This window comes from Phyllobates terribilis, unplaced genomic scaffold, assembly GCF_046119375.1.
Source record: "Phyllobates terribilis strain yellow unplaced genomic scaffold, ASM4611937v1 Scaffold_11__3_contigs__length_659146591, whole genome shotgun sequence".
Taxonomy (NCBI): Eukaryota; Metazoa; Chordata; class Amphibia; order Anura; family Dendrobatidae; genus Phyllobates; species Phyllobates terribilis.
In genome coordinates this window covers 471,690,529-471,718,246 of record NW_027362771.1, presented here as the reverse complement: position 1 = coordinate 471,718,246, position 27,718 = coordinate 471,690,529, and positions in this window count along the sequence as shown.

Sequence of the window (27,718 nt, the reverse complement as noted above, 5' to 3'; positions counted from 1 at the left end):
CCAAGGGGCATTAATACCGTCTTGTTGAACCACTCTGACCTCCACGTTTCATCCAAGGGGCAATAAAACCGTCTTGTTAAGCTACTGTGACCTCCAACTCTCTTCCAAGGGTCATTAAGACCATCTTGTTAAACCACTCTGACCTCCACGTCTTTTCCAAGGGGCATTAAAACCTTCTTGTTAAACCACTCTGAACTCCACGTCTCTACCAAGGGGCATTAAAACCATTTTGTTAAGCTACCTTGACCTCCGCGTCTCTTCCAAGGGGTATTGATATTGTCTTTTTATTCCACTGCGACCTCCCCCACTCTTCCAATGGGTATTGATATTGTCTTTTTATTCCACTGTGACCTCCACCTCTCTTCCAAGGGGCATTAGAACCGTCTTGTTAAGCTACTGTGACCTCCACGTCTCTTCCAAGGGGTATTTAAACCGTCTTGTTAAGCTACTGTGACCTCCACGTCTCTTCCAAGGGGTATTTAAACCATCTTATTAAACCACTCTGACCTCCACGTCTCTTCCAAGGGGCATTAAAACCATCTTGTTAAGCTACTGTGACCTCCACGTCTCTACCAAGTGGCATTGATATTGTCTTTTTATTCCACTGCGACCTCCACCTGTTAGAACCTTGCTCTTAGGTTTTTTCTATTACTGGTCACATGACCTTGTTGGCCTATTTAATCCTGCTCCGCCCTTCTGGCTTTGCTGGACTTCATTGTATAACTACTTTCTAGCTAGCCTGTGCTCTGTATCTAACTCTGTTAGTTTGCTTGGTTTACGGACCTCTATGTTCTATATATTTTGTTTGTTCGTCTGTCTGCTACTATTTCTGTTAGGAGGTGTCCCATTTTCCTCCCAGTCCTTAGTACTTGTAGGGATTCCTTCCCCACATCTATAGGTCTCCGTACAGACTAGCTTAGGACTTTAGCAGAATCACGTTCCCTGTTACATCGTAGGGATTCAGCTGAGTTCTATCGTAGGGACAGATCTCCTCTCTTTCCTTAGCTCTGGTAGCAGAACATAACAGTAAGTCCAGCCTGCAAATTCTCTTAGGAAAGATTTTTCTGTTCCATCATGGTGTCGGTTCAGGATTTGGCTCATCGCCTGCAGGGACTCTCTCTGGAGGTGGCCGAGCTCCGTCAGCACGTGAGTAACTGTCCTGGAGCACATTTCTTGGAGCCTAAGGTATGTTTGCCGGATTTATTTTTTGGTGAACACCGAGAATTTTTTTCATTTAAAAATGCTTGCTTATTGTATTTTCGTTTGAGACCCAAGTCCTCTGGGGATGAATCCCAGCGCATAGGGTTCATAATGTCACTTTTGCGCAAAGAGACTCAGGAGTGGGCCTTTTCTTTGCAACCTAGTGATACATGCTTCAGATCAGTGGATAGTTTTTTTTCTGCTTTGGGACTATTATATGATGATCCTGACCGTGTCGCATCAGCTGAGACTGAGTTAAGACGTTTGAGACAGGGATCAGGTAATGTGGAAAAATATTGTACTCATTTCCGTCGTTGGTCTACTCAAACAGGGTGGAACGATTCTGCTCTGAAAAGTCTATTTCTTGCTGGGCTCAATGAAAGGGTTAAAGACCTGCTAATTGCTTATCCTACACCTGAAGATTTGCAACAGGCTATGCAATTAGCTATACGGGTGGATAGGAGACTGCGTGCAAGGGTTAATGAGCAAATCCTCTGCTATGTCAGTTTCTGGTTATGAGAATGTGTGTACTAACAGTGGTGAACCGATGGAGATTGGATCGGTGGCACCTCGCTCTCAAGAAAAAGACCGTAGATTTTCTGAAGGCTTGTGTTTCTATTGCGGAAAATCTGGTCATTTGATTAAAGGCTGTGAGCTTCGTATCAAGAAAGAAAAAAAAATGGTCAGTCATGCCCGTATTGCCTGTTTAAATTTCAAGGGTGTATTTTTAGCTGCTTCCACGATTGCTCAGGAAAAATTAATGGAATTTCGGGTGTTTGTTGATTGTGGGTCTACTCTGAATGTAATTGATGGGGGATTCTTGGAAAGACTCAATTTAAAACCCGAACCTTTATCATCCCCCATTGCTGTGGTTTCTGTGGATGGTTCCCCTTTGAAGAATATTACTCTCAAGGTCTGTGAATTTCCTCTCACTATTAATGGTGTTCACCATGAGAAATTGGATTTGGTAGTTTTGAATAACTTGCCTTCTCCAGTAATATTGGGATTGCCCTGGTTAAAATTTCACAATCCTGTACTGGATTGGTCTACCAGTGAAATTAAATCCTGGAGCCATAAATGTTATGACAAGTGTTGTAACGGGCGTATTGCAGCTTTGGATAGGGGAGAATTGCCTGTTCCTATTCAGTATTTTTGGAGAGTTTTTTCTGAGAAGGAATCGCAGGTTTTGCCTCCCCATAGAGACTATGATTGTTCTATTGAATTTGTCCCTGGAGCGACTCTTCCTAAAAGTCGTTTATTTAACCTTACTATTCCTGAGAGGAAGGCTTTGGAGGAATACATACAGACAAGTTTGGCCGCCGGTCACATTAGGCCCTCTAAGTCTCCTGTGGCGGTTGGATTTTATTTTGTAAAAAAAAAGGACGGCGGTTTACGTCCTTGTCTGGATTTTTGTGAGATTATCAAAATTACTGTACGCAATCCTTACCCACTGCCATTGATTCCTGATCTGTTTAACCAGTTAATGGGGGCCAAGTGGTTCTCTAAAATTGACCTTAAGGGGGCATACAATCTGTTGCGCATGAAGGAGGGTGACGAATGGAAGACTGCTTTTAACACTCCTGTGGGTCATTTTGAGAATCTGGTTATGCCTTTTGGTCTTACTAATGCTCCTGCATTTTTTCAGAATCTTATTAATGACATCCTTAGACCTTTGATCGGCAAAAATGTGGTTGTGTATTTGGATGACATTTTGATTTATTCGCCGGATCTGGAGTCTCATTGGCGGAGCGTACGTGAGGTATTACAGTTATTAATGGACAATTCGCTTTTTGCTAAGCTGGAGAAATGTGAGTTCGCTGTACAGAGAATTAGTTTTTTGGGTTACATTATCTCCAGCGAAGGTTTTGAGATGGACCCGGTTAAAGTTCAAGCTGTGCAGGAATGGCCTAGGCCTATTGGTTTGAAATCGATACAGAGGTTTTTGGGTTTCGCCAATTATTACAGAAAATTCATAAAAATTTTTTCTAGTATTGTCAAACCTCTGACCTATCTCACCAGGAAAGGTGCTGATGCGGTTCAGTGGTCTTCTGAGGCCATTGAAGCTTTTGTGTATCTCAAGGAGAGGTTCACCTCTGCTCCAATCCTTATGCAGCCTGATGTGACTAAGCCGTTTTTGGTTGAGGTTGATGCTTCCTCTGTGGGGGTTGGCGCAGTATTGTCTCAGGATAACGGGGATGGATTACATCCCTGTGCCTTTTTTTCAAAAAATTTTTCGGAGACTGAACTGAATTACGATATTGGTAATCGGGAATTATTGGCTATTAAACTCGCATTTGAACACTGGCGCCACTTCTTGGAAGGTGCGGAATTTCCCGTTCAGGTTCTTACGGATCATAAAAATGTGATATATCTTGATGCTGCCAAGCGCCTGAATGCCCGTCAGGCTAGGTGGGCACTGTTTTTCTCGCGGTTTAATTTCTCCGTTACTTACATCCCTGGTACTAAGAATGTTAAGGCGGATGCCTTGTCTCGCAGTTTTTCTCCCATAGTCGGTGCTGAGAAAGAGGAGAACATTTTACAAGAAGGTGTTGTGATAGCTGCTTTGGACTCCGTTTTGGAAGATGAGATTCTTAAAGCACAGAAGAATGCCCCATCTAACACTCCTCATGGGAGGTTGTTTGTGCCTGGGACCTTTAGGAGAGATTTGTTTGTTGAGTGTCACGAATCTCGGTTGGCAGGTCATCCCGGAATCTCTGAGACCAAGAGACTGGTGGGTCGCAGTTTTTGGTGGCCTGGATGGCAGAAGGAAGTCATTAAGTGGGTGCGTCAATGTACTATATGTGCTAGATCTAAGTCCTCACATACTCCTGCTGCGGGGTTGCTTTGTCCTTTGGAGGTTCCCAGTGCTCCTTGGACACATTTGGCTATGGACTTTATAACTGACCTTCCCCCCTCTGAGGGTTTTACTGTCATCTGGGTGGTAGTGGACCGTTTTAGCAAGATGTGTCACTTGGTTCCCTTCGTCAAACTGCCCTGCGCTAAAACTCTCGCTAAGGCCTTTGTCAAGGAAATTGTCAGACTTCATGGCGTTCCTACTGACATTGTTTCTGATAGGGGTCCTCAGTTCGTGGCTCGTTTTTGGCGTGCCTTTTGTGACAGGTTGGGAGTTCATTTGTCGTTCTCGTCCGGATATCATCCTGAATCTAATGGCCAGACAGAAAGGAAAAACCAGGATGTTGAGCAGTTCTTGCGTTGTTTTGTGGCAGACAATCAAGAGGGGTGGTCTGAGTTTCTGCCACTTGCTGAATTTGCTCTGAACAATCATACATCTTCTTCTGCTGGTTGTTCGCCTTTTTTTTGTTGTTCTGGGAGACATCCGTCGTTTGGGTCGTTCTCCAAGTTGGGATCTGCCGTGCCTGAGGAGGAGAATTTTTCCGGTGATTTGGAGAGAGTTTGGACGGATGTGCGTGGTAATCTTCAGGAGGCCAACAGAAAATCTAAAGACTACTTTGATAGGAAACGACAGGAGGTTTTGTTCGCTGTTGGTGACATGGTTTGGTTGTCCTCTAGGAATCTGCGGTTGAGGATTCCTTCTAAGAAATTGGGTCCCAAGTTTGTAGGGCCCTTTAAGGTGCTTCAGGTTGTCAACCAATCTGCTGTTAGGTTGGAGGTTCCTACCTCCTGGAGAATTAATCCGGTATTTCATGTCTCTCTGTTAAAAAAAGCTGTTGTGTCGGATGGTGACGCCTCTGCCTCTGTTCCTCCGGTGGTGGAGGACGGGGAATATGAAATTTCTCGCATCCTTAACTCTAGACGGTATAGAGGTAGTTTGCAGTATCTTGTGGCCTGGAAAGGTTTCGGACCCGAGGATAACTCTTGGGTGAGGTCAGATGATGTTTCCGCATCCAGACTTATCAGAGCGTTTCACAGGAGATTTCCTGATAAGCCTGGTCATAGGGGATCCGGAGATCCTCTTAGAAGGGGGGGTACTGTTAGAACCTTGCTCTTAGGTTTTTTCTATTACTGGTCACATGACCTTGTTGGCCTATTTAATCCTGCTCCGCCCTTCTGGCTTTGCTGGACTTCATTGTATAACTACTTTCTAGCTAGCCTGTGCTCTGTATCTAACTCTGTTAGTTTGCTTGGTCTACGGACCTCTATGTTCTATATATTTTGTTTGTTCGTCTGTCTGCTACTATTTCTGTTAGGAGGTGTCCCATTTTCCTCCCAGTCCTTAGTACTTGTAGGGATTCCTTCCCCACATCTATAGGTCTCCGTACAGACTAGCTTAGGACTTTAGCAGGTCTGATCGCAGGATCAGGTTCCCTGTTACATCGTAGGGATTCAGCTGAGTTCTATCGTAGGGACAGATCTCCTCTCTTTCCTTAGCTCTGGTAGCAGAACATAACACCACCACTCTTCCAATGGGCATTGATATTGTTTTTTTAATTCCAATGTGACCTCCACGTGTCTTCCAAGGGGCATTAAAACCGTCTTGTTAAGCTACTGTGACCTCCACGTCTCTTCCAAGGGGCATTAAAACCGTGTTGTTAAAACATTCTGACCTCCACGTCTTTTCCAAGGGGCATTAAAACCGTCTTGCTAAACCACTCTGATCTCCACGACTTTTACAAGGGGTATTAAAACCATCTTGTTAAACCAGTATGACCCCCACGCCTCTTCCAAGGGGTAATAAAACCGTCTTGTTAAGCTACTGTGACCTCCACGTCTCTTCCAATAGGCATTGATATTGTCTTTTTATTGCAGTGCGACATCCACCACTCTTCCAATGGGCATTGATATTGTTTTCTTATTCCAATGTGACCGCCAAGTCTCTTCCAAGGGGCATTAAAAACATCTTGTTATGCTACTGTGACCTCCATGTCTCTTCCAAGGGGCATTAAAACTGTCTTGTTAAGCTAGTGTGACCTCCACGTCTCTTCCAAGGGGCATTAAAACCGTCTTGTTAAACCACTCAAACCTCCAAGTTTCATCCAAGGGGCATTAAAACCGTCTTCTTAAGCTACTTTGTTCTCCACGTCTCTTCCAAGGGACATTAAAACCGTCTTGTTAAACCACTCTGACCTCCACGTCTCTTCAAAGGGGCTTTAAATCGTCTTGTTAAACCACTCTGAACTCCACATCTCTTCCAAGGGGCATTAAAACTGTCTTGTTAAGCTACTGTGACCTCCGCGTCTCTTCCAAGGGGCATTGATATTGTCCTTTTATTCCACTGCGACCTCCACCACTCTTCCAAGGGTCATTGATATTGGTTTTTTTTTCCACTGTGACCTCCACGTCTCTTCCAAAGAGCATTAAAACCGTCTTGTTAAGCTACTATGACCTTCACGTCTATTTCAAGGGGCATTAAAACCATCTTGTTAAACGACTGTGAACTCCACGTCTCTTCCAAGAGGAATAAAAACCGTCTTGTTAAACCACTATGAACTCCACATCTCTTCCAGCTGGCATTAAAACCGTCTTGTTAAGCTACTGTGACCTCCACGTCTCTTCCAAGGGGCATTAAAACAGTCTTATTGATTCACTCTGACCTCCACATCACTTCCAAGGGGCATTAAAATCCGTTTTGTTGATCCACTCTGACCTCCATGTCTCATCCAAGGGGCAAGAAAACCATCTTCTTAAGCTACTGTGACCTCCAGCTCTCTTCCAAGGGTCATTAAAACCATCTTGTTAAACCACTCTGACCTCCACGTCTCTTCCAAGGGGCATTAAAACCATCTTGTTAAACCACTCTGAACTCCACGTCTCTTCCAAGGGGCATTAAAACCATTTTGTTAAGCTACCTTGACCTCCACGTCTCTTCCAAAGGGTATTGATGTTGTCTTTTTATTCCACTGCAACCTCCACCTCTCTTCCAAGGGGCATTAGAACCGTCTTGTTAAGCTACTGTGACCTCCACGTCTCTTCCAAAGAGCATTAAAACCGTCTTGTTAAGCTACTATGACCTTCACGTCTCTTTCAAGGGGCATTAAAACCGTCTTGTTAAGCTACTGTGACCTCCACCTCTCTTCCAAGGATCATTAAGACCATCTTGCTAAACCACTCTGACCTCCACGTCTTTTCCAAGGGGCATTAAAACCTTCTTGTTAAACCACTCTGAACTCCACGTCTCTACCAAGGGGCATTAAAACCATTTTGTTAAGCTACCTTGACCTCCGCGTCTCTTCCAAGGGGTATTGATATTGTCTTTTTATTCCACTGCAACCTCCACCACTCTTCCAATGGGCATTGATATTGTCTTTTTATTCCACTGTGACCTCCACCTCTCTTCCAAGGGGCATTAGAACCGTCTTGTTAAGCTACTGTGACCTGCACGTCTCTTCCAAGGGGTATTTAAACCGCCTTGTTAAACTACTGTGACCTCCACGTCTCTTCCAAGGGGTATTTAAACCGTCTTATTAAACCACTCTGACCTCCACGTCTCTTCCAAGGGGCATTAAAACCTTCTTGTTAAGCTACTGTGACCTCCACGTCTCTACCAAGTGGCATTGATATTGTCTTTTTATTCCACTGCGACCTCCACCACTCTTCCAATGGGCATTGATATTGTTTTTTTAATTCCAATGTGACCTCCACGTCTCTTCCAAGGGGCATTAAAACCGTCTTGTTAAGCTACTGTGACCTCCACGTCTCTTCCAAGGGGCATTAAAACCGTGTTGTTAAAACATTCTGACCTCCACGTCTTTTTTAAGGGGCATTAAAACCGTCTTGTTAAACCACTCTGATCTCCACGACTTTTACAAGGGGTATTAAAACCGTCTTTTTAAACCAGTATGACCCCCACGCCTCTTCCAAGGGGCATTAAAACCGTCCTCTTAAGCTACTTTGATTTCCACGTCTCTTCCAAGGGACATTAAAACCGTCTTGTTAAACCACTCTGACCTCCACGTCTCTTTAAAGGGGCTTTAAATCGTCTTGTTAAACTACTCTGAACTCCACATCTCTTCCAAGGGGCATTAAAACCATTTTGTTAAGCTACTGTGACCTCCGCATCTCTTCCAAGGGTCATTGATACTGTTTTTTTTTTCCACTGTGACCTCCACGTCTCTTCCAAGGGGCATTAAAACCGTCTTGTTAAGCTACTGTGACCTCCACGTCTCTTCCAAGGGGCATTAAAACCATCTTATTGATTCACTCTGACCTCCACATCACTTCCAAGGGGCATTAAAATCCGTCTTGTTGATCCACTCTGACCTCCATGTCTCATCCAAGGGGCAAGAAAACCATCTTCTTAAGCTACTGTGACCTCCATCTCTCTTCCAAGGGTCATTAAAACCATCTTATTAAACCACTCTGACCTCCACGTCTCTTCCAAGGGGCATTAAAACCATCTTGTTAAACCACTCTGAACGCCACGTCTCTTCCAAGGGGCATTAAAACCGTTTTGTTAAGCTACATTGACCTCCACGTCTCTTCCAAAGGGTATTGATGTTATCTTTTTATTCCACTGCGACCTCCACCTCTCTTCCAAGGGACATTAGAACCGTCTTGTTAAGCTACTGCGACCTCCACGTCTCTTCCAAGGGGCATTAAAACAGTCTTGTTAAACCATTCTGAACTCCACATCTCTACCAAGGGGCATTAAAACCATCTTGTTAAACAATTCTGACCTCCACGACTCGTCCAAAGGGCATTAATACCGTCTTGTTAAGCTACTGTGACCTCCACGTCTCTTCCAAGGGGTATTTAAACTGTCTTATTAAACCACTCTGATCTCCACATCACTTCCAAGGGGCATTAAAACAGTCTTGTTAAACAATTCTGACCTCCACGTCTCTTCTAAGGGGCTTTAAAACCATCTTGTTAAGCTACTGTGACCTCCACGTTTCTTCCAAGGGGCATTAAAACTGTCTTGTTAAGCTACTGTGACCTCCACGTCTCTTGCTACGGGCACTAAAACAGTCTTGTTAAGCTACTTTGACCTCCACGTCTCTTCCAAGGGGCATTAAAACTGTCTTGTTAAACCACTCTGAACTCCATGTCTCTTCCAAGGGGCATTAAAACCTTCTTGTTAAACCACTCTGACCTCCACGTCTCTACCAAGGGGCATAAAAACCATCTTGTTAAACCACTATGAACTCTACGTCTCTTCCAAGGAGCATTAAAACCGTTTTGTTGAACCACTCTGACCTCCACGTCTCATCCAAGGGGCATTAAAACCGTCCTGTTAAGCTACTGTGACCTCCACGTCTCTTCCAAGGGGCATTAAAACCGTCTTGTTAAACCACTCTGACCTCCACGTCTCTTCCAAGGGGCATTAAATCGTCTTGTTAAACCACTCTGAACTCCACATCTCTTCCAAGGGGCATAAAAACCGTTTTGTTAAGCTACCTTGACCTCCACGTCTCTTCCAAGGGGTATTGATATTGTCTTTTTATTCCACTTCGACCTCCACTACTCTTCCAATGGGATTGATATTGTCTTTTTATTCCACTGTGACCTCCACCTCTCTTAAAACGGGCTTTAAAACCGTCTTTTTAAGCTACTGTGACATCCACGTCTCTTCCAAGGGGCATTAAAACCGTCTTGTTAAACCACTCTGAACTCCACATCTCTTCCAAGGGGCAATAAAACCGTCTTGTCAAACAATTCTGACCTCCACGTCTCTTCTAAGGGGCATTAAAACCATCTTTTTAAGCTAGTGTGACCTCTACGTCTCTTCCAAGGGGCATTAAAACTGTCTTGTTAAACCACTCTGACCTCCACGTCTCTTCCAAGGGGCATTAAAACCGTCTTGTTAAACCACTCTGAACTCCACGTCTCTTCCAAGGTGCATTAAAACCGTTTTGTTAAGCTACTGTGACCTACACGTCTCTTCCAAGGGGCATTGATATTGTCTTTTTATTCCACTGCGACCTCCACCACTCTTACAAAGGGCTTTGATATTGTCTTTTTATTCCACTGTGACCTCCACGTGTCTTCCAATTAGCATTAAAACCATCTTGTTAAGCTACTGTGACCTCCACGTCTCTTCCAAGGGCCATTAAAACAGTCTTGTTAAACCTCGCTGAACTACACGTCTCTTCCAAGGGGCATTAAAACCGTGTTGTTAAAACATTCTGACCTCCACGTCTTTTTTAAGGGGCATTAAAACCGTCTTGTTAAACCACTCTGATCTCCACGACTTTTACAAGGGGTATTAAAACCGTCTTTTTAAACCAGTATGACCCCCACGCCTCTTCCAAGGGGCATTAAAACCGTCCTCTTAAGCTACTTTGATTTCCACGTCTCTTCCAAGGGACATTAAAACCGTCTTGTTAAACCACTCTGACCTCCACGTCTCTTTAAAGGGGCTTTAAATCGTCTTGTTAAACCACTCTAAACTCCACATCTCTTCCAAGGGGCATTAAAACCATTTTGTTAAGCTACTGTGACCTCCGCATCTCTTCCAAGGGTCATTGATACTGTTTTTTTTTTCCACTGTGACCTCCACGTCTCTTCCAAGGGGCATTAAAACCGTCTTGTTAAGCTACTGTGACCTCCACGTCTCTTCCAAGGGGCATTAAAACCATCTTATTGATTCACTCTGACCTCCACATCACTTCCAAGGGGCATTAAAATCCGTCTTGTTGATCCACTCTGACCTCCATGTCTCATCCAAGGGGCAAGAAAACCATCTTCTTAAGCTACTGTGACCTCCATCTCTCTTCCAAGGGTCATTAAAACCATCTTATTAAACCACTCTGACCTCCACGTCTCTTCCAAGGGGCATTAAAACCATCTTGTTAAACCACTCTGAACGCCACGTCTCTTCCAAGGGGCATTAAAACCGTTTTGTTAAGCTACATTGACCTCCACGTCTCTTCCAAAGGGTATTGATGTTATCTTTTTATTCCACTGCGACCTCCACCTCTCTTCCAAGGGACATTAGAACCGTCTTGTTAAGCTACTGCGACCTCCACGTCTCTTCCAAGGGGCATTAAAACAGTCTTGTTAAACCATTCTGAACTCCACATCTCTACCAAGGGGCATTAAAACCATCTTGTTAAACAATTCTGACCTCCACGACTCGTCCAAAGGGCATTAATACCGTCTTGTTAAGCTACTGTGACCTCCACGTCTCTTCCAAGGGGTATTTAAACTGTCTTATTAAACCACTCTGATCTCCACATCACTTCCAAGGGGCATTAAAACAGTCTTGTTAAACAATTCTGACCTCCACGTCTCTTCTAAGGGGCTTTAAAACCATCTTGTTAAGCTACTGTGACCTCCACGTTTCTTCCAAGGGGCATTAAAACTGTCTTGTTAAGCTACTGTGACCTCCACGTCTCTTGCTACGGGCACTAAAACAGTCTTGTTAAGCTACTTTGACCTCCACGTCTCTTCCAAGGGGCATTAAAACTGTCTTGTTAAACCACTCTGAACTCCATGTCTCTTCCAAGGGGCATTAAAACCTTCTTGTTAAACCACTCTGACCTCCACGTCTCTACCAAGGGGCATAAAAACCATCTTGTTAAACCACTATGAACTCTACGTCTCTTCCAAGGAGCATTAAAACCGTTTTGTTGAACCACTCTGACCTCCACGTCTCATCCAAGGGGCATTAAAACCGTCCTGTTAAGCTACTGTGACCTCCACGTCTCTTCCAAGGGGCATTAAAACCGTCTTGTTAAACCACTCTGAACTCCACGTCTCTTCCAAGGGGCATTAAATCGTCTTGTTAAACCACTCTGAACTCCACATCTCTTCCAAGGGGCATAAAAACCGTTTTGTTAAGCTACCTTGACCTCCACGTCTCTTCCAAGGGGTATTGATATTGTCTTTTTATTCCACTTCGACCTCCACTACTCTTCCAATGGGATTGATATTGTCTTTTTATTCCACTGTGACCTCCACCTCTCTTAAAACGGGCTTTAAAACCGTCTTTTTAAGCTACTGTGACATCCACGTCTCTTCCAAGGGGCATTAAAACCGTCTTGTTAAACCACTCTGAACTCCACATCTCTTCCAAGGGGCAATAAAACCGTCTTGTCAAACAATTCTGACCTCCACGTCTCTTCTAAGGGGCATTAAAACCATCTTTTTAAGCTAGTGTGACCTCTACGTCTCTTCCAAGGGGCATTAAAACTGTCTTGTTAAACCACTCTGACCTCCACGTCTCTTCCAAGGGGCATTAAAACCGTCTTGTTAAACCACTCTGAACTCCACGTCTCTTCCAAGGTGCATTAAAACCGTTTTGTTAAGCTACTGTGACCTACACGTCTTTTCCAAGGGGCATTGATATTGTCTTTTTATTCCACTGCGACCTCCACCACTCTTACAAAGGGCTTTGATATTGTCTTTTTATTCCACTGTGACCTCCACGTGTCTTCCAATTAGCATTAAAACCATCTTGTTAAGCTACTGTGACCTCCACGTCTCTTCCAAGGGCCATTAAAACAGTCTTGTTAAACCTCGCTGAACTACACGTCTCTTCCAAGGGGCATTAAAACCGTGTTGTTAAAACATTCTGACCTCCACGTCTTTTTTAAGGGGCATTAAAACCGTCTTGTTAAACCACTCTGATCTCCACGACTTTTACAAGGGGTATTAAAACCGTCTTTTTAAACCAGTATGACCCCCACGCCTCTTCCAAGGGGCATTAAAACCGTCCTCTTAAGCTACTTTGATTTCCACGTCTCTTCCAAGGGACATTAAAACCGTCTTGTTAAACCACTCTGACCTCCACGTCTCTTTAAAGGGGCTTTAAATCGTCTTGTTAAACCACTCTGAACTCCACATCTCTTCCAAGGGGCATTAAAACCATTTTGTTAAGCTACTGTGACCTCCGCATCTCTTCCAAGGGTCATTGATACTGTTTTTTTTTTCCACTGTGACCTCCACGTCTCTTCCAAGGGGCATTAAAACCGTCTTGTTAAGCTACTGTGACCTCCACGTCTCTTCCAAGGGGCATTAAAACCATCTTATTGATTCACTCTGACCTCCACATCACTTCCAAGGGGCATTAAAATCCGTCTTGTTGATCCACTCTGACCTCCATGTCTCATCCAAGGGGCAAGAAAACCATCTTCTTAAGCTACTGTGACCTCCATCTCTCTTCCAAGGGTCATTAAAACCATCTTATTAAACCACTCTGACCTCCACGTCTCTTCCAAGGGGCATTAAAACCATCTTGTTAAACCACTCTGAACGCCACGTCTCTTCCAAGGGGCATTAAAACCGTTTTGTTAAGCTACATTGACCTCCACGTCTCTTCCAAAGGGTATTGATGTTATCTTTTTATTCCACTGCGACCTCCACCTCTCTTCCAAGGGACATTAGAACCGTCTTGTTAAGCTACTGCGACCTCCACGTCTCTTCCAAGGGGCATTAAAACAGTCTTGTTAAACCATTCTGAACTCCACATCTCTACCAAGGGGCATTAAAACCATCTTGTTAAACAATTCTGACCTCCACGACTCGTCCAAAGGGCATTAATACCGTCTTGTTAAGCTACTGTGACCTCCACGTCTCTTCCAAGGGGTATTTAAACTGTCTTATTAAACCACTCTGATCTCCACATCACTTCCAAGGGGCATTAAAACAGTCTTGTTAAACAATTCTGACCTCCACGTCTCTTCTAAGGGGCTTTAAAACCATCTTGTTAAGCTACTGTGACCTCCACGTTTCTTCCAAGGGGCATTAAAACTGTCTTGTTAAGCTACTGTGACCTCCACGTCTCTTGCTACGGGCACTAAAACAGTCTTGTTAAGCTACTTTGACCTCCACGTCTCTTCCAAGGGGCATTAAAACTGTCTTGTTAAACCACTCTGAACTCCATGTCTCTTCCAAGGGGCATTAAAACCTTCTTGTTAAACCACTCTGACCTCCACGTCTCTACCAAGGGGCATAAAAACCATCTTGTTAAACCACTATGAACTCTACGTCTCTTCCAAGGAGCATTAAAACCGTTTTCTTGAACCACTCTGACCTCCACGTCTCATCCAAGGGGCATTAAAACCGTCCTGTTAAGCTACTGTGACCTCCACGTCTCTTCCAAGGGGCATTAAAACCGTCTTGTTAAACCACTCTGACCTCCACGTCTCTTCCAAGGGGCATTAAATCGTCTTGTTAAACCACTCTGAACTCCACATCTCTTCCAAGGGGCATAAAAACCGTTTTGTTAAGCTACCTTGACCTCCACGTCTCTTCCAAGGGGTATTGATATTGTCTTTTTATTCCACTTCGACCTCCACTACTCTTCCAATGGGATTGATATTGTCTTTTTATTCCACTGTGACCTCCACCTCTCTTAAAACGGGCTTTAAAACCGTCTTTTTAAGCTACTGTGACATCCACGTCTCTTCCAAGGGGCATTAAAACCGTCTTGTTAAACCACTCTGAACTCCACATCTCTTCCAAGGGGCAATAAAACCGTCTTGTCAAACAATTCTGACCTCCACGTCTCTTCTAAGGGGCATTAAAACCATCTTTTTAAGCTAGTGTGACCTCTACGTCTCTTCCAAGGGGCATTAAAACTGTCTTGTTAAACCACTCTGACCTCCACGTCTCTTCCAAGGGGCATTAAAACCGTCTTGTTAAACCACTCTGAACTCCACGTCTCTTCCAAGGTGCATTAAAACCGTTTTGTTAAGCTACTGTGACCTACACGTCTCTTCCAAGGGGCATTGATATTGTCTTTTTATTCCACTGCGACCTCCACCACTCTTACAAAGGGCTTTGATATTGTCTTTTTATTCCACTGTGACCTCCACGTGTCTTCCAATTAGCATTAAAACCATCTTGTTAAGCTACTGTGACCTCCACGTCTCTTCCAAGGGCCATTAAAACAGTCTTGTTAAACCTCGCTGAACTACACGTCTCTTCCAAGGGGCATTAAAACCATCTTGTTAAGCTACTGTGACCTCCACTTCTCTTCTAAGGGGCATTAAAACCGTCTTGCTAAGCTACTGTGATCTCCACGTCTCTTCCAAGGGGTATTAAAACCGTCTTGTTAAACCACTCTGAACTCCACGTCTTTTCCAAGGGGCATTAGAACCGTCTTGTTAAGCTACTGTGACCTCCACGTCTCTTCCAAGGGGCATTAAAACCGTCTTATTAAATCACTGTGACCTCCACGTCTCCTCCAAGGGGCATTAAAACCGTCTTGTTAAGCTACTGTGACCTCCACGTCTCTTCCAAGGGGCAATAAAACTGTCTTGTTAAACCACTCTGACCTCCACGTCTATTCCAAGGTGCATTAAAACCGTCTTGTTAAGCTACTGTGACCTCCACATCTCTTCCAAGGGGCATTAAAACCGTCTTGTTAAACCACTTTGAACTCCACGTCTCTTCCAATGGGCAATAAAACCGTCTTGTTAAACCACTCTGAACTCCACGTCTTTTCCAAGGGGCATTAAAACCATCTTGTAAAACCACTCTGATCTCCAAGTCTCTTTCAAGGGGCATTAAAACCGTCTTGTTAAACCCCTCTGAACTACACAGCTCTTACAAGGGGCATTGAAATGTTGTTTTTAATTAAATCTAACCTCCACGACTCTTCCAACGGGCATTGCATTTCCTGCTTATTTTAGTCAGCTTTTGCTTTTCAATGCATAGGCGAACACTAAGGGAGACCCACTCCCCAAGAATGGGTAGAAGGTTTTTAGTATGCTGTAATCGACGTCTGTTTCAAGGGGCATTGCTGTTCCTCATAATTTTTGGAAAGCCTTCCATTCACTGCTTAGTCCAGCTGTATACAGGAGACTCAGTTGCTAAAAATGGAAAAAAACGTTCTAGTTAAGGCCCTTTGACCTCCATGTCACTTCAAAGGGGCATTGGAGTGCCTTGAAATTTTTGGTAGGCATTGCACTCACTGTATGCTCTATAACTTTGTAGCCGAACCGCTCCTTTTGGTACAGAAACATATCCTACAAGACATGTGTGGTTGACTGGCCTGATATTGATGTGAATGGTCCCTGTTCCTCCTGCTCTTTCTCCTTTTCCACCACCTCATCCATCATTCATCACCTGAAGCTTTGTTTTAACGGGAGTCATAGAACTGCGATAGCAGCAGGAAAACATCCAGCAATCCTCGGAGGAGGTAGGATAACGCTGACCACCTCAGGCCTAGCCGCTACTACATACATGCACTTGCATTCCAAGGAGCAGAAAGCTAAGGAGATGGATGGCCTCATGATCATGAATAATTTACTCGTTGTGTAGGAGGCCGACCACTGCTGCTGTCTTCCTTCTGAACTTTGTGTTGAAGCCTGATTGAGCCAGGACCCGCAATCCTCTATGTCTGGAGGACGTGTTGCATCCCAGTGTCCAACTGTGTCCCGGCTTCTACAATATTAACCCAGTGTGAAGGCGTCAGTGAGATGGACCATCCCTGGCCACATTCACTTGCCCACGTGTTTGTGGTTAGGCTGTCCTTCCCACTAAATGCACTGGGGAAGGCACAGGTAATGTTTTGGTATGTGCGCTTGTGTATAAGGCGCACCAGGATTAATAGGGGCGGCTGGGGACCGTTTATGGACACCCAGCCACCCCCAGGAGGCTGGGGACCGTGTGTGGGCACCCGGCCGTGGGGCGGCTCGGGACCAAGTATGGATACCAGGCCACCGACGCAGCCATGACGTGGTGGCCAGATTCCGCCTCCACATGCCTAAAAGGCCCAATTTCAAGTGCAAGCAAGCAAGCAGTATGGTATTGCAGCCTGGGGGTGAGTGGGTGGCAGGCTGCATACTTGCGCTTGCATTACAAAGAATGGGGGAGGTACAATTGAACACTGCCCTGGGACAAGGACTTGCATGGGGATAGTTGCAAGTCTGCATCTTCTGATGCGGCAAGGATCACTTCTGATGGGCACACTTTTAGGCAGTGACCTGGGTGTCAGAGATGCTTCCAGGGGTCTTCCCCATGCTGTTCCCATGTCTTTTCAGCACTGTATGCATGTGTCACACAGCAAATGGCCAGATAAGATTGTAAAATGTTAAAATGACATTTCCCGGTGAATGCATTTGTCACGGTTGAAAGCAATACAAAAGTGCAAAAACGCATAAAAAATGCTACTTCTGAACATAGCCCAAGGTGTGGAGGAGTATTTTTGGTTTTGATTATTTATTTTACCTTATACACAAGTCTTTACCCTGGAAAGGATATTCCTTAACATATTTCACAGGAAAGTAGTTTCAGTTTCGTTTTTGAACGTTTTATTGTGAGCCCGTAAAAATGGCTTAATACCTCTGACCACTTTGTTGACATCAGTGACCTGGGGGTCAGAAATGCTTCCTGGGGCGATCCCTATGCTGTCCCCATGTCATTTGAGCACTGTCACTATAGTTTTGAGCACTTTTTATGCTTTCTACAGACTGCCGGGGGTGCCGCCGCAAAAATGCTCGGGTCTCCCATAGACTAACATTGGGCTCGTTGCTCGGGTCGAGCTCCCGAGTGTCACGGTGAGCTAGGCCCGAGCTTCGAGCACCCGAGCATTTTAGTGCTCGCTCAACACTAATCATTATCAAGACACAAGAAGACATTCCTTTTAGTTTGGACTTGAAACATCTCAAGACCTTTAGATAAATGGCATTGGTGTACGTGATCCAAATGGCCAACAAGGGGTAATGAGGACTGGAGTCGCATTACCATGGCTTGTAAGCAATCTAGCTGTTTAATATGGGTAAAGATTAGAGATTAGAAATTATTTTTTGAAATTTGAATTCTCTAGCTTCACAGAATTTCCTCAGGAAATTTGATTTGTGGTGAATCACTTAGCTGCAAATTGAAAGGACTGCAAAACCTCCAGTTGCCCTGAAAAGACATGGAATGACACCTTAAGGTCTCAGGACTGTACCCAATACTTTTCAAGCTATTCTATGAAAACACAACTTTAGCAATGTCAAAGTGACCTCAATATACATATATGCTGTGATGCAGCAGACATCCCTTTAATGGTTCGGTGTGTTTTGAATGACCTTGTACCTTCCCCTTTAACTGACTGGTCACATGACCGTGACATCACACAGGTCCTTATGCACACAGAAGGTCTGGACACATGACTGTGACATCAGTTATGGTCCTATCTGTGGGTGTGTGTGTGTGCTGCAGTATATATAAACCCTGTGTGTTCCTGTGTGGGTGTGTTCCTGTGTGTGGGAGTTCCTGGGTGTTGGGAGCTCCTGTGTGGGTACCGTGTGAGAGGCACGATGCTGTTCCCGGTGTGTGGGAGGAACACCGCTTGTGTGAGGCCTGGTGGGGCCTGGTGGACTCCTGGGAGGTGAAGCCTGGTTCCCTGTGTGAGAGTGTGGGGGATGCCAGTAAGCCTCGGAGTGCCACACAAGCGTCCTGGAGGGTGAAGCCTGGGTATGATATGTGTAATATGCCAGTAAGCCTTAAAGGGAGTGACGGCTGGAGACCACGTGTGGTAAGCCTTAGAGCCACAGTGGTGGCGTATGAAAAGAACTATAACAGCTGAAGCCGGCAAAGGTAATACTCTTGTGTTATGGACATTTACATGGACATTGTTTTAGTATTACCTTGCGGAAGGCGGTAATTAGAGCCGAGTGGGCCGGTCTGCCACTTGGGCTCGTGGACTTTATCAGTGTGTCGGCGGGCCACGGAGTTGGACCCGGAAATAAGCTGTTTATGAAGTGGAATAAACTGCTGAGCATTATTTAAAAACGGAAAGATTATCATATGTGAGTTGATTGACGCAGCGAAGCGAGCATCCCCCAGGATAATGACAAGCGCTGCCTTACAATGTATAACTATGAGTAACAGATGGTAATCGATAAAATGATGACATTCCTATCTCTTTCACTCCCTATCAATTAAATCTATATTGTGCTCTCACACACTAATCTTCTTGACTACTGTGCTGTCACACATTACCTGTACAATTTTGCCAGGGCTTAAAGGGGTTATCTAAATTGATAAGTCTGCACTGTACGCTGTGAGAATTCTCTAGTTTCCGAGCCGGGACTGGCGGTTACATATGCTTTATGTATACTCCCGGGCAGAACCCGTTTAGTGGGTGCGGCCTTGCTCCTATGAAACGAGGCCGTGCCCACTGGATGGAAGTGTTTCTAGATAGGGTGCGGACTCGCTCAATACAAGTGTATGGAACAAGACCGCCCCCATTAGACAGCCGGAAGTATGCATAACGCATACAACACCATTGTCCTCGGCTCAAAAATCGGCGAATCCTAGCAACTCACAGTGCGTGCGCTGGGGGGATTCATAAGTCTGCAGTCACACAGAGTGACTGCAGACTTATCAATTTAGACAGGAAAACCCCTTTAATGGCTTTCTCTCCCTGTCTCTATGGTTAAGTTGTGTGCTGTGTTGTCTTCTCACTATCCAGATTCACCATTTCCTGCTATGATAGTATCTCCTGAATGACTGTCTTATACCATTTGAAATAATAGCTGAAAACGTGATGTGGAAGTCAGCTTGGCCACACCAAAGGTCATTTGTAGCCTTCTCCAGCTGATGCAATCTTCTGCATTGTGTTTAACCCCTTTCCAACCCATGACGTCTTAGTACGCACATTTGCGTACCCCCGGTTCAGTGAGGGCTGCTGCGCTGAGCCCTCACTGAACCGAGCACATGTCAGCTGATTCTTACAGCTGACATGTGCCCGCAACAGCCGCGGGTGGAATTGCGATCCACCCGCGGCTGTTAACATGTTAAATACTGCTGTCAATCTCCGACAGCGGCATTTAACGCGCGCTTCCGGGTTGCGCGTCATAAGCCCCGCCCATCGGCGACCCCGTCACGTGATCGCGGGTCGCCGATGGGCGTCTATGACAACCCAGGGTCTGCAGCAGACGCCTGTGGTTGTCATGATCTTGTCGCTATGAGCGCAACCTAGTGGTCGGCGCTCATAGCACAGGACCATTTCTGCTGCATGCAGGGGATCTGCTCGTCCCCTGTATGTAGCAGAGACGATCAGACAACTGCTGCTTCTAGTCTCCTATGGAGACTATTGAAGCATGCAGTAAGTGAAAAAAAAATGTTTTTAAAAATATAAAAAAAAATATAAAAGTTTAAATCACCCCCCTTTCGCCCCATTCAAAATAAAATATATATATATATAAAAAAAAACACATACACATATTTGGTATCGCCGCATTCAGAATCGCCCGATCTATCAATATAAAAAAAGAATTAATCCGATCGGTAAATGGTGTAATGAGAAAAAAATTCTAAACGCCAGAATTACGTTTTTTGGTCACCGCAAAATTGCAATAAAATGCAATAAAGGGCGATCAAAACATCGGATCTACCCCAAAATGTTATCAATAAAAACGTCAGCCCGGCGCGCAAAAAATAAGCCCTCACCCAGCCCCAGATCAAGAAAAATGGAGATGCTACAGATCTCGGAATATGGCGCTATTTTTTTTTAGTTTTTTTTACCAAATTTTGGAATTTTTTTTCACCACTTAAATATAAAATAACCTATACATGTTTGGTGTCTACGAACTCGTAATGACCTGGAGAATAAGAATGTCAGCTCAGTTTTAGCATTCAGTGAACGTGGTAAAAAAATAAATAAAAAACAACTGTAGTATTGCACTTTTTTTGCAATTTTACCGCACTTGGAATTTTTTTCCCGTGCACGATATGGTAAAACTAGTAATGGCGTTGAAAAGTACAACTTGTCCCGCAAAAAATAAGCCCTCACATAGCCATATTGTCCAAAAAATAAAAACGCTACGGCTCTGGGAACAACGGGAGCAAAAAACGAAAAAGCAAAAACGACAGAACCCAAGGTTGCGAAGGGGTTAATAACTGCGGCCATTTTTGGTAATTTTGTTAAACAAATTGCAACTTTTTCAAATTCGTGTAGTTCTGAAAATTCCTAATAATTTGAATTGAATTTGGTTTGCATTGAATCGATTTGCTCATCTGTAGAAAATAGATTCCTGTGGTTGTTGTAAGTTATGAATGTCTTTTTCCTCTTAAGCAAAAAGGAAATCTTTTAAGATGGGGAAATGCTTACATTTTACTGCATCTCATGAGTGACTCCCTGTCACAATAAAAATTTAGCTTAACAGTCTTTCAGCGCAAAAATGGACTCCAGTAGTTAGACATGCTTAGCAGGGTCAAGAGGCTCCTTGATTTTCACCCTTTAATCCTCATACAGGAATTCACTTGAAAGGCCCCCAGGCTGCGTCTCCAGCTCTTTGATTTTGTGTGTGTTTCCCCTTTTTGGGCTGTGCTTTTAGTTTATTATGCTTTCCATTGGCAGGTGTTTTAAACAGTCAGGCCTGATTCCTGCTCTGCCCCATCTATTGAGACCTGCTGGCACATAGAGAGGTTTTACATTAGAGATAGGACCATCCTGATTGAGTACACCTTGTCGTGGAGGGATTGATTTAATTTTGTTTTATCAAAACAGTGTCAGCTAAGTACCCTATGTTATTTACATGTGCTATTACTATTGTTGTACTTACTGCAGGGTATTTACTCATTTTGTTTTTATCCTAGTTTATGTATGTCAATGGCCACAGTGTGAATGTGCACCTACACACTGCACTTATATCAAAATTCTTTGATTTTGTTTGAGTCTGAAAAGCAGCTCTTGACCGGTAGAGCTAGAACCAAAATTGTAACCAGGAATTGAGCATAGTTAGATAATTCAAAAATCAATCCAGTGAGGACATCCAGGGGTTAATCAGGAATCCAGGATTCAAAGTAGCAATCATTCTGCTCTTCTGACTGGTAGCATGACCTCCTAATTGTACAGTACTGGTATAGCAACATCTGCTCAGCTGTGCATCTGGTCCATGCCCTGTTAGAGGATTGGTGCTGTAAACAGTGACGTAACTAGAGTCCCATGGGCCTCAAATGCAAAATTTGGACCTGGGCCCCAACCTCCATGTTTGTCAGATGTAAGAGCCTTTGTAGTGTTCTAGATCCTATAAAGACATATAAGTGATAGTATCGTCATCATGGCACCTTCCTGTTATAATGTACCCAGTCCTGGCCTCTTTCTGTAATAATATCCTTCGTCCTGTCTCCCAACCAGTAATAATGTCTCTCATCCTAGTCCCTTTCCTGTTCTAATATCCCCTGTACTAGACCTCTTCCTCATATAATGTCCCCTATCCTCTTCCCCTTCCATATATAATGTCCCCCTTCAGGGACCTATTACTGGTATAATGTCTCCAATCCTGGTATATTGTCCCCATCAACATGGGCCCCTTCCTGGTAAAATCTCTTCCATCTAATATAACAATGTCTCTCATCCTTGGCCCTTTCCTGATATAATTACCCCCCTCCTAGACCGCATTCTGATATAATGACCCCCATCTTAGCCCTTTCCATGTATAATGACCCCCATTATGGCTTAATGTCCTTTCTGTTTTCCAAAACATAAAAAATATAAATTGGTATATGTTATTCTTACCTTTGTTGCAGCCATTTGGTAAATTATAAAAAGTTGATTTTTTTTTTCTCATTAAAGTACACTCTGCACCCCATCTTGACAGGAAAAAAACAGAAATGTAGAAATTTTTGCAAATTTATTAAAAAAGAAAAACTGAAATATCACATATTAACATTAATGAGAAAAAAAATGAACTTTTTAGAATTTACCAAATGGCTACAATGAAGCCCACTGTATTTTCTAGCAAACTTTTACATCTGTACCCCCAATAATCTGCTGCACATGTTAGGAAGATACTGAATATTAAATCCAAAATGAAATGATAGATAGGTCCCTTTTGAGTAAGTTTCAAGTGAATACAAAATGGGGAATTATAACCTGCTGCTATAGGAAACCAAGCAAAAGTAAGTAAGAATTTTCTAACTCTACAGTAAATCATCTCATGTTTTATGTAGACTGGGGTACGGTTATGCTTAGTGACAGCTAGAAGTCTCTAAATAAAGATTTTAATACTGTAGACAGACCGTTTGCTGGCTTTAGGACAGTAATATAATTTACTGTGTCTGCCAGTTCCTGGAATCAATTATCACTGGGTTTATTTCTGCACATTTCCTGTCAGTATCTTTTGGCCTCCATTGGATTTTCAACCATGAATTGTGCCTCAGAGTCTCACAAGTTGGTGCCTCAGATGACGTTTCCGTCGCTTTTACTCTGGTTTAGAATTGTTATGGGGCCCTGTGAAAATTGCCATCATGTTATTATTAATTGCTTTCATTTTTAATTTTTTGGTTCAGCAGAAACACACCCGCCTGGAGGAATCTGCAGCAGGTCTTAAATCTTTGTGCCTCTTGTGGAGCTGATTCTTATTTTTATAGCTAATGGCAATAGTAAGAAACAAGAAATTCTCGAGCTTTTTCTATGTTTAAACCCAGACTATACAGCTTGGAACCTTTCCTGAATACCAACATACTGAACTCAAGAACATGTCATATTTTCAAACAAATAGAAAATTAATGTTTAGCAGATTTTATCTATCTATCTAAAAATAAAAAAGCAGGTGGCGCTCAAAAATGGAAAACTATCAAAAGTCCAATGAAGCTTTTAATAAGCCACAGTATGTAACAGGCTTGTTAAATTGCTTGTGCAATGTGCCTGTTGCACATATGACTTATTAAAAGTTTCATTAGACTTTTGATAGTTTCCTGTTTTTGAGTGCCGCCTTCCTTTTTTTTTTATATATATTATCTTGTTTTTGGGCTACAACCAGTGGGCTGGCACCTACAGTATCCTTTACATTGAAGCTGGTGCTGTGTAATTTTTTTTTCTATCTATCATCTATCTTTGTTGTATCCAAAAGGAGTTGGTGCTCCAAGGAATCAAGTGATAAAATGAGAATTCTTTATTCACCTATTTGCAACTTTTTCAAGGTCAACACTTTTTGGAAACATTTCTATGGTCCTCTTTATGGTCCTAAAGATCATGCTGCTGTATTGATTGGTTGTACCCGATTCATTTGTTTCTCTGCATTAATCTATCTACATATCAAGTGCAACAGCACATTGTGTGCACCAAGACATATATTCAAACATTGATTATATGAGTTGAAAACTGCATTTCTGCCATATAGAATATATATATATATATATTGTAATGCAGCAGGTTGCTAGCATTACTGTAAATGGTCCAGGATGTGCTTACTGGACAATGTACCTTCCCCTTTATCTGACTGGTCACATGACTGTGACATCACCCAGGTCCTGCATGCACAGTAAAGCTCTGTATACATGACTGGGACAGCACACAGGACCTATACACACAGCTGACTGATCACATGACTGTGACATCAGCAAGGTCCTGTCGGTATGTGGCTGTCTGTGCACAGCATATATAAACCTGCTTAATTTGAGACAGGTGTGTTCGGTGTGAGGGATACCGTGATACCGTTTGTGAGAGGCCTAGTGAGGCCAAGCCTGGATCCGATGCATGGATGTCAGTGGCCTTTGAGGGAAAGCCGGCTTGTGGAAGAGTCCTGAAAGGCGCAGGCTGGATGTGAGTGGAGACATACCAGTAGCCTTAGACGGAACGACGGCTGGAGACCCCTACCTGGGAAGCCGCAGAGCCACAGTGGTGGCAGAGTAACGGACTGAGACAGCTATACCCGGCAAAGGTAATACCCGGTGCTATATGGACATTGTGATATGAACATTGCTACTTTATTACCTTGCCGTAAGCTGTACCCTGGAGCAAGTGGGCCGGTGTGCCACTTGGCTCATGAATTGTTTATGTGTGTAAACCTGCCGGTGGCGGACTAAGATGAACTGTGTGTGAACAGCGGTTTATGAAGTGCCATAATAAACTGCAACACTGTGTGAAAAACGTAAAGACATTGCACGTGTGCATTGATTGACGCAGCGAAGCGAGTTACCCCAGTATGATGACGAGCGCTGCCTTACATATGGTTCGAGAGTGCGGGCAACGGCAGCCCGGTTGCTAGTGGCAACGACAACCCCGGTTGCTAGGGGCAACGGCACAGGACGACGAGTGTGGATAAAGCATCTTGCGGCAACTCGGCGGGGTTGCGAAGATTGGCGTCGCACTCAAACCTGGTTTGCTGTGGCTCGGCGGGGCTCACGAAGTATAAAGCATCTTGCGGCAACTCGGCGGGGTTGCGAAGATTCTCATCGCACTCAAATCCGGTTTTGCGGTGGCTTGGTGGGGCCACGAAAATTTTCCGGGAGAGCGATGAAGTGCTAGTGTGAACAGTGTACCGCGATGGCTGTGAGCAAAGCAGCAGATCTGTCTGGAGCTATTGAGCGGTTGAAGGGCCGGTTGGGACCGGAGCAGGTATTTGGGAAACTTTTACTGGACATGGTGCAGGAACCGCAGGAGCTGTGGGCACCATATGGAATGGCGGCAGTGGACCATTCTATGGACTCTCCGGGGGCGCCAGTGTTGTCCCAGAGTGCCCGGGGAGGTGGTAAGAGATGTTGTGAACTGAGTCCTAAGACTACTGCTGATTTTTTTGTGTAAAAATTACCCTGCCGGTGTAGTTGTTAAAAAGGGGGTGGAGTCTAAAAAAGGGGCGGATTTTCACAAGAGTGTGGAGTGTAGAAAACTGAAAATTGTTACTGGTGGTGGGTTGGTGCCTCCTAAAAATGACAATGTGACCGTTGATAACGGGGTAACTCCAGTAGAAGGGGGTGACGTCAAAGTGGGAGGTGACCTGTTAGTCCACAACACCATGGGTAGTGACACAGACCCCGTAGCTGACTGTGACACTATTAAAGTAAAAAGTGAGTTCAGTCAGGAGGGGCTAGACGAGGTGAGAGAGTCCCCATCTCGTAGACGGCGCAAGGGCCACAAAAAGGTTGCTCCTGTAGACTTGGCTGAAAATAAAAATAAAGAGAGGGTAGTACTGTGTGCCTTTGCTTCAAGTGTGGATCCTCCATTAGAGGTAGAAGAGGAGGTGACGTTGCCAGTAGAAACCTCCGGTACGGTACCGAGTCAGAAGGATCTGACAGCCCTGGAAGGGGAGGCGGCCAGTCGTGACCAAGAGCTGGAACCTATCGGCCAGCAGGGTCAGAGTGACGGGCAGCAATTATGTGGAAACCTGGGGAACGTGTCCTCAATCCAGTTGATCCTGGAGTCTGAACAGCAGAAAATACACCAGCTTGTGAAGGACTTACAGCGAGATCTAAAGGGAAGCAACGAGGAAATTAACCAGTGGAAGGAAATGTTCTACGCAATTAAGGAGGACCGCCGCAAAATCCAGGAAGAGGTTTTGCAGTTGAAGCTTGAGAAGGAGGCGCGGCAGAATGGTGTTTCTGGACGCGAACAAATCCTAGAACGACTGCGCAAACAGCTCAACCAGGAGCTGTGTGACTTCAAGAAGGAGTGTGGTGAACGCAGTAGGGAACTGCAACAGAGTAAGAGAGATTATGAGGATCTCCTCAAAGTGAAGGAAAAACTAGAGGAGGATAAGGTGGGTGCAGAGCAAGTGCGCCAAGCGGTTGAGACCACTCTGCAAGACACCCGTGAGGAGAATGATGGTCTCTGGGGAAAGACCCTAGATCTGGAAGCTCAGGTGAAGGAGCTACAGATGTCCTGTGATGCTCTCCAGAAGGCGGAGACGTACCTTAAAGAAACAGTCAGCAAGATGGAAGCTGAGCGGAAAAAGATGGAGGAGTCTGTCGGAGAATCCACAGACCAGGGCCAGGAGTTGGCCGCTGGTGAGGGGAGGTGTGAAGCAGATACCTCCTCGAGTGATGCGAGCTTGGATGATTCGGTGGAAGTAAGAGCCGAGATCAGGGAGCTCAAGGAGTTGCTACAAACCAGTGGACGCAAGAGAAGCGTGAGAGACTGGCTATTGAGAGCCGAGTGGGCACATTGGAGACGGAGAGGTCTGAGAGAGCTCTGCTGCTGGAAGAGCAGTTGAAGCAGGAAGAGCTTCAGAGACGGGCCGCTGAGAGGCGAGTAATTGAGCTGGAAGGAGAAGTTTTGGAGCTCAAAGGTCGCCTAGCAAAGTGTCACGTGGTGAACGAGGTCTCCTTGGAGAAGGGAAAAGGCAAACAAGTTGCACTTACTCCCTTAGACCCTGAGAAGGTGGACCTGAGGAGAGCTAAAAGTATGGTGTTGGAAGATAAAGGTGAAGTGGTAGCTGTGAGTCAGCTCAGGGGAAGCATCCAGGGTGAAGAAGCTGGAAGTCAGTTGTCCCTGAAACCTGAGCTGGTTGATCGTCTGGAAACCACTGGTGAGACCGAAACGTCTCGGTACAAGTGCCTCGTAGATGTACCCGAGGACTTGAGGGAAGAATGCACCCGTGAGTTCGTGCATGAGGAGTTTAAGAAAGCCGTGGGAGCCTGTAAGGTGTACCTGACCTCAGAAGCTAAAAAGCTGGTGGTCCTGTCCACGACCGAAGTCACAGTGAAGAGGGTGGCTATCCTAAGTGACTTGCACTGGCGATGTATTCGTACGAAGCGGTTTCTCCGGTTGAAGACGGAACAAGCCGTTAGGCAACTGGAGCTTAGGAGAAAAGCTCACAGTATGCGTGAAGAGGTCATCCGGGTCCCTCATTTTCTGGTGAGAAAGCTCATTGGGAGAAGCGGTCGAGCCATGCAGATGATGGTCAAGAAGTCTGGTGTGGTGAAAGTAAGCAGTCCACGTGATCATCAGGACTGGATACCAGACGAAGACGGCATGGTGTCCTTCTCCACTGTA